An 8258-nucleotide genomic window follows, 5' to 3' on the forward strand; every position below is an offset into this window, starting at 1 on the left:
ACTTTTCACCAATTCTTTTTAAAGCTTTCCCACATTGAAGCAAGGGTTTTTTGCATCAGCACTGAGAAACCAGTGTTGAGGACTAAATTGTTTATTTTACTGACATTGTTTAACCTCTTATCTACCTACTTTTTTTTTAATGTACATTGTGATTCCAAATACTTCTATATGGTTTATTATGAAAATAAGTAATCCCTTGATCCCTCCATTATCTTCCATAGAGGCAACCATTCCCAACTATTTTGGCTTTTTCTTTAAGCATTTCTTATCTCTAAATATTATATTTATAATGCCATTTAATAATATTTTCAGTTTCAGCCATTTTTAAATGTTTCTTGTATGTAGAACATAAGAATTTAGTTCCCTTTCATACTTATCCCTTCCCAAAGCACAGACTTTCCCCTTTCTTTAATCCTTCCAGGAGAGTTAACCAAATTTAATTAAACAAGCACTATTTGTATTATTATGACTGAGTAAACAACATCTATAGCTGAGCCATGAAGCTCTTTTTAAAATAACTTTTAATTTTATCGATATTTAATAACGATCCCTTTTTAATTAACCTGGATTTCTGTGTGCAGGCTTCCCTGGTATCTCAGACAGTAAAGAATCTGCCTGCAATGCAGGAGACAAGGGTTTAGTTTCTGGGTTGGGAAGATCCCCTGGAGAAGGAAATGGCTACCCTCCTCAGTATTCTTGCCCGGAGAATTCCAAGGACAGAGGAGCCTGGCGGCCTGCAGTCCATGGAGTCACAAGAGTTGGATACCATCACAAGAGTGACTAACATTTTCACTTTCACTTTCTGTGCACCTATCAGACTCATTTTCCTTGGTAGAAGTACATGCCGTCAGATGAATCTCCTTGCAGCGCTCTGCCCTCCTCATCCACTCTGAACTGCTCACCTCTGGGCCCGCTGCCTAGTCATCATCACAGCATCTCCCTTATCTGTCTTCCAAGAGATCTCCTTTTGTTCTCACGCGTGTTGGCTCTCCTGGATCTCATGTTTTTCTCTTCCTTAGCTCAGTTTCTCCTTTTGGAGTAACATTTCCCCATAGCTTCCCAAGAAATGGTACCCTGAAAGTTAATTTTGTAGAAACTTCCTGGAAATGAAAACTTTATTTGCTCACTAGATAAGTCTTGACACATCTCCTAAGACAGGTCAATTTTCACATTCTTTAGAAAAAATTTTCTGACTGACTCCAGTAAAATGAAGCTCTCCTACCTATGCATTTCCATAACACTTCTTTTATTAATTTATTCATTTATCTATCCATTCACTTCTTCATTCACACATCCAGCAAATACTGATTGAGTGCTCTCATGAGCCAGGTTTTGGGATAGACACAAAGATGAATAGAACATCTTCATTTCACTCATTCATTCATTTCAAACATTCATTTAAGAGAACTTAAATCAAGTTTGTTCACGCAGGAGAAGCCTAGAAAAGAAACTGAGAAAGAAAGATGAGTGAGAAAGGAGGCCAGTCAATCAAGGATGATGTTACAAAGAAAGGGAAGCGGAGGTAAGGATACACTGTCACTTTAGTTTGACCTCCACACAAACACAAATCCATACACGCTCACACTCACACTCATAGGATGCTCATGTGTGGTACAAACTCTGATGTTAGAATGTTAGCTTTTTTTATGTTAAGTATCAAGCCAAATAGAAACTTCCCTGGTGGCTTGGTGGTAAAGAACCTCCCTGCCAATGCAGGAGACACAGGTTCAATCCCTGGGTCCGAAAGATCCCTCAGAGAAGGAAATGGCAACTCACTCCAGTATTCCTGCCTGGGAAATCCCATGGACAGAGGAGACTGGCAGGCTACAGTCCATGGGGTCGCAAAAGAGTTGGACATGACTAAGCAACTAAACAACAACAAAAAGCTAAATATAATGGAAAATATATATTAGCTATTTCTATTTTTATCTACTTCTATTTTTAGAGAAGTCTATAAAATTTGCATATTCAGTAAAAAATAAAACTGTGAGTTCGTTACTTTCAATCATAGCTGAGGAAAATAACAAAATAGCAAAATAGCAAAAACCAGGCTAATCTCACCTGCAGTTGCGGGTCCTTTGCTGACTTTGTGGAAAACCTACTTATTATATCTGTGCTCTTTGCCTGCCTGTATGAATTTATTTCAAGATTTCGTCTCAGGCTCCAATCCCATTCATTGGTTCACCACAATTTTATCCTCTTCCAAAGCACTTCACTTTTTCACAATAAACAAAAAGATCAATTAAGAAATGCTAATTAACAGTCACAGACAAGTTAATGTTTGCAAATGTGGGAAAGGAATAGTTTGAACAAAACACAGGATGTAGAATATATCAGACTGATGTTTAAACACAAAGAAATTCAAAGAATGGAATTTTACAATGTGGCCATAAAGCAAAAAACTACCACAACAACATGAGCTAAGGGATGAGGATATGACCTCCAGTCAAACCAGTATCCTAATAGATTTGTTTTCGAAATGGTAAATGCCTTACATTAGCGTAACAAGCAAATTAAAATAGGTTTAGTTTCCTTATTTGCAAAAGGTCGTTTTAAATAATGTTTATTATTTCTAGACTACTGTGGAGTCTTTAAACACCCTTAATAGAAGAGTACAAAAAATGGTTGAGTTCTTCTATACCAATGATGAAAATGACAAAGCCAGTTAGAGTATCAGAATATCAATGATGAAACATTAAATGAATGTAAAAATAATCTCACTCTAATCTCTTAAATTACATGGAGGAAAATTGAGTGTCAACAAACTGTGGAGGCCCTGAGATGTTGCCCTGCTCAGTCTGCTCACAGTTTCATAGATGTGGCAGAAGACAGGAGACCCAAGTCAAAGAAAAAGGACATTAGTGCCCAGGCACAGCAGGCAACGAGAACTTCGTGTTCAAGTCAATTCCCATTGCTCCCCAAGTTCCATGGGGGTGTGAAGATATGAACCCAGGTGGATGCTGGACATGCAGAGAATCTGTGTCACAGCTGAGGAATTTTGAGTTTAGGAAACCCTCAATTTTAGAAGGAGGATGCTAGCAAACCTGCCTAATGTTTTCCAGGAAGGAAAACCTATCTTTATCACTATGATCTGGAAACAAATCTGTCATCTGCCCTGGAGGGAGACATTGTCTATACAAACATCTGTACAAACATAACAAAGAAGTTAATGCCTCTTGCTCAGAAGATGCGCAAAAATGTGAAAGACACATAGACAATTGTATCCCAATACTGAGATTTAGTGAAAAGAAAAAGATTATTTCAAATCACTCACTAAAGTGCTGAGTTGCTAATTAGTACAATAAAATATGGTAAAAATATATTATTTAATATTTGATAGTCAGGTGGACATATCCTAAGGTGGCACCTCATGAGTTAATCTCCTCTCTTTGCAGGAAGAACCTGTGACTTGGTTTTATTTTTTTTTTTTTTTTTTTTTTTTAAGGTTTAAAACCACAGTTTATTGTTTCACTGTTCTGGAGGCTAGAAGAAGTTTTAAATCCTGGTGTTGATAGGGCCACACTCCCTCTGAATGTGACTTGGTTTTAACCAAATGAATATGCCAAAGCTTATAGGATGTCACTCTCAGAATTAGGTTACTCTTTCTATCTATATTTTAGGAAACCTGTGGCATAGATATAGATTAGATAGATGAATATATCACCTAAAATCATCTATACATGACTTAGCAGATTATGTCTGAGGCCTGCTGGTCTGGAAAAAACAGACTGCCACACTGTAACTGTTTGTGGAAAGGTTCATATAGTAGGAAATTGTGAATGTCCTCTAGGGACAAAAGGCAGCCTCCAGCCAACATCCAATAAAAAGCTGGGGTCCTCAGTCCCACAGCCAAGGATCAGAATTCTGCCAATAGCGTAAATAAGGCTGGAAGCACATTTTCCCCCCTTGTTCCTCCAGATGCAGCCTGGTCAACACGGCTTGCCGCCTTTGTTGCCGCCTTTCAAAGCTCTAAGCAAAGGACCCAGTTGAGCTGGGCCCATAGTTTCTCTTGACCCAGAGAAACTGTAAGGTGGTACATACGTGCTATTTTAAGCTGCTACATTTTTGGTGATTTGTTATGTAGCAACAGATTAATATAACAGCTTAGCACAGCCCAGAATTTCATCTATTGAACACCTCTTCTTATTTATCTCAATGAAATAGAAATCAAGTCTTCCTGAAATTTATCTTGTAACTTTTTTGGTCAATTCCTGGAAGGCTTAAACTGACCCTACGTAGATCACTGTAAGTCATTTCTTCCAAAAAATATGGCTGATTGGTGGTTTATTTATTTCATTTTACAGTCATTTCTTCCAAAAAATATGGCTGATTGGTGGTTTATTTATTTCACTTTACAGTCATTCCACCCAGAACAGAAACAAGATGAATAAACATCCAGCTGATTCCCCATTTCCTTTGGTAAAACCTTATTAATTATTCAAATCCACAAAAATTTTCTCTTTATACAATCTACTTCTGGATATTACTATAAAATTTAGCAATGTACAAAAGTAGATTCAATACAGAGAGGATTTTTGTTCAATTTTTATTGAACCTACTTTTGCATATTACTATAAAATTCAGCAGCTTCCCAGTATGGCGCTAGCGGTAAAGAAGCCACTTGCCAATGCAGGAGATGTCAGCGATGCGGGTTTGATCCCTGAGTCAGGAAGATCCCCTGGAGGAGGGCATGACAACCCAAAGGAATACAGGCAGTATTCCTGCCTGGAGAATCCCATGGGCAGAGGAGCCTGGTGGGCTACAGTCCATGGGGTTACAAAGAATCGGACACAACTAAGCAACTGAGCACACAAAATTTAGCATTTACTTTTTCTTAATAATTGCATTATTTCTCCAGCATAACTGTAGATCTTCTATTTGTCTTCAGATATTTATATTTCATACAGTATTATAACGGTGTTAGGCAAAAAGGACATGCTCATTAAGTTCTGTTGATTGGTAATCAAGTCCTGATTTTTCAGACGTTCTTGCTAACAACTGATCTGCCTGGATACTGCAGAATTTGCTCAGTATGAGATTGCTCCCTTTCCTCTCCCATTCTGAGTTGTTTTGACTCATCCCCAAAGTCTGGGACTGAAATAACCTTTGGAAAACAATGAGGTCTTATGTCAAAATCACTTTCTGGGTTAGTTCTATTTTCAGTCACTATGTGGCATGATGTATCCCCATGTCAGAGGGCACTTCCATCTGCATACTTAGGAGCAGTCTTTATATACATAAATTAAGCTACTATTTTAAGATATTTACCCTAAATATAAGATTGGAATGGATAATTTGGGATAAATCGTAAAAGTAGAGAAGAAAGAAATTTCAAAGGTACTTCTAAAAATACAGACTCTGCTATAAATAAATGAATAAACATGTGTCTATAACTTTTGGATGCTGATAAATCTAGGTTATAATTTCATTAGCCATAATTTTAGGCCAGTTTCTTCTCATCCCTAATATTTTCTGTAATGGCAAGCAGTCAGCATTCTTGGGATGATGTATTATAAAACTTTTGCAACATAAATCTTTACATTTCACATCAAACTGGAATATATATGACAAGATAAAATAACAAATAGTGTCAGGTTTAGCTTTATGCCTAAGAAAGAATTAATTAGGACAAGAAGATTGATAGCAATTGCTGTAATTCTTATATGCTTGTTCATTTTCTACAGTGACTGAAAGTGAAAATGAAAGTCGCTCAGTCGTGTCCGACTCTTTGCGACCCCATAGTCCATGGAATTTTCCAGGCCAGGATACTGGAATGGTAGCCTTTCCCTTCTCCAGAGGATCTTCCCAACCTGGAGATTGAACCCAGGTCTCCCGCATTGCAGCTGGATTCTTTACCAGCTGCAATGGAGTCACAACGGAAGGTGGGGACAAAAGGCATACCTTTGCAAAAATCCATTTACTAAAAACAACAGCATGACTTTCTTAACCTAGAAATAAGGTGCCACAGGAATATTTTCTGACCCACTCATTTTTGAGAAGTCTCTCTTCCCTCTTTCTTACACACACAGACACACACACACATATACACACAATCTGAAATTTCAGTTTATCCTTTATTTGCATAAACCTATTTTAGAAAATTTTTAATTGCCACTCTGGCCTTAAACATATAGCTACTTACTGCTTCCCTTTGTAAATAACTTTGCTAAAATAATTATTATATGGGAATTCCCTCCTGATCCAGTTGTTAGGACACAGTGCTTTCACTACCAAGGGAGCAGGTTCAATCCCAGGTCAGGGAACTAAGATCCTGCAAGCCATGAGGAGCAGCCCAAACAAAACAAAACAAAAACAGAAAACAAATGAACAAACAAAAGACTGCCATAATTCCAAATCATAAAATGTATGTACAGAGATAGTGATAATGTTAATAACTTAAATAGGCTTTTTCCTGTTACATTTCTTTGAATGAATCACCATTCTTTTCCATGAAATTACTTGAATTCCACTTTCTTAGTAGCTTTTAGTTTTAGTTGATCCTGACTTGTTTTTGCTATCTATTCTTCAGTCTATACCAAAAGCAAAGTATTTGAACAAAGGATCTGAAAATAGTATCAAAACAAACGAATTTTCTTATGTAGAATACATTAGACAATTACTTAGTGCCTTCCTCATATTTTCTGCTCAGTATATTCTTGGAGAATAAATAATAGCAAAAAAAAAAAAAAAAACTAGGAGAATTCATCATAAGCAGAACTGTTATACAGTAAGTGCTGATGAAACTTTTTGAGACAAAAGGGCAAATGACACCAGATAGAAACTTAGTTCTGAAGGAAGAAAAATGAAGAGTACTGGAAATGCTATTTTTTAAAAGATGATAGAGAGTTTAATATAAATATTATAATACTGTATTTGGGGGATTACAACATAAATAGCTTTAAAATATATGACAATAACACTACAAAGAATAAGTGAAGTAAGTAGTATGATAGGGTTATATGATTCTGACATTACACATAAGTTATGTATTAATTCAAGGTAGACTGGGACAAATTATAGATGCATAATGTAAATTATGTAATTAACTACTAAATTACTAAACTACTAAACTACTAATTAACTACTATGTAATTAACTACTAAAATATAAATAAGTATTTAAAAAGCCAACAGTGAAAAGATGGCAGTATACGAATTTCTGGGCTTCCAAAGTAGCACAGTTGTTAAAGAATCCTCCTGCCAAAGCAGGAGACGCAGGGGATGCAGGTTCAGTCTTTGGGTCAAGAAGATCCCCTGGAGTAAGAAATAGCAATCCACTTCAGTATTCTTCCCTGGGATATCCCGTGGACAGAGGATCCAGGCATGCTACAGTCCATGGGGTCACAAAGAGTCAAGGACAGGAACAGTATGTAAGCCAAGAACTTCCAGGTGTACAAGCTGGATTTAGAAAAGGCAGAGGAACAAAAGATCAAATTGACGACGTGTACTGGATCATAGAGAAAGCAAGGGAATTCCAGGAAAACATCTACTTCTGCTTCACTGATTACTCTAAAGCCTTGGACTGTATGAATCACAACAAACTGTGGAAAATTCTTAAAGAGATGGAAATACCAGACCATCTTACCTGTCTCCTGAGAAACCTGTATGCAAGTCAAGAAGCAACAGTTAGAACTGGACATGGAACAATGGACTGGTTCCAAATTGGGAAAGGAGTATGACAGGCTGTATATTGTCACCTACTTTGTTGTTGTTGTTGTTCAGTTGTTCAGTCAAGTCTGACTCTTTGCCATTTCATGGACCGCAGCATGTCAGGCTTCCCTGTCCTTCACTATCTCCCGGAGTTTGCTCCACCTAAGTTGGTGATGCCATCCAACCATCTCATCTTCTTTCTCCCCTTCTCCTCCTGTCATCAATCTTTCCCAGCATCAGGTTCTTCTCCAATGAGTCAGCTCTTTGCGTCAAATGGCCGAAGTATTGAAGCTTCAGCTTCAGCATCAGTCTTTTCAATGAATAATATTCAGGGTTGATTTCCTTAAGGAATGACTGGTTTGATCTCCATGCTGTCCAAGGGACTCTCAAGAGTCTTTTCCTTAGCTTATATGCAGAGTACACCATGTGAAATGCTGGACTGGATAAATGACAAGCTGGAAACAAGACTGCCAGGAGAAATATTAACAACCTTGGGTATGCAAACAATACCAATCTTATGGCAAAAAGTGAAGAGGAACTAAAAAGCCTCTTGATGAGAATGAAAGAAGGGACTGAAAAAGCTGGCTTGAAATTCAGCATCAAAAAAGC

Source organism: Capra hircus, chromosome 1, assembly GCF_001704415.2.
Source record: "Capra hircus breed San Clemente chromosome 1, ASM170441v1, whole genome shotgun sequence".
Taxonomy (NCBI): Eukaryota; Metazoa; Chordata; class Mammalia; order Artiodactyla; family Bovidae; genus Capra; species Capra hircus.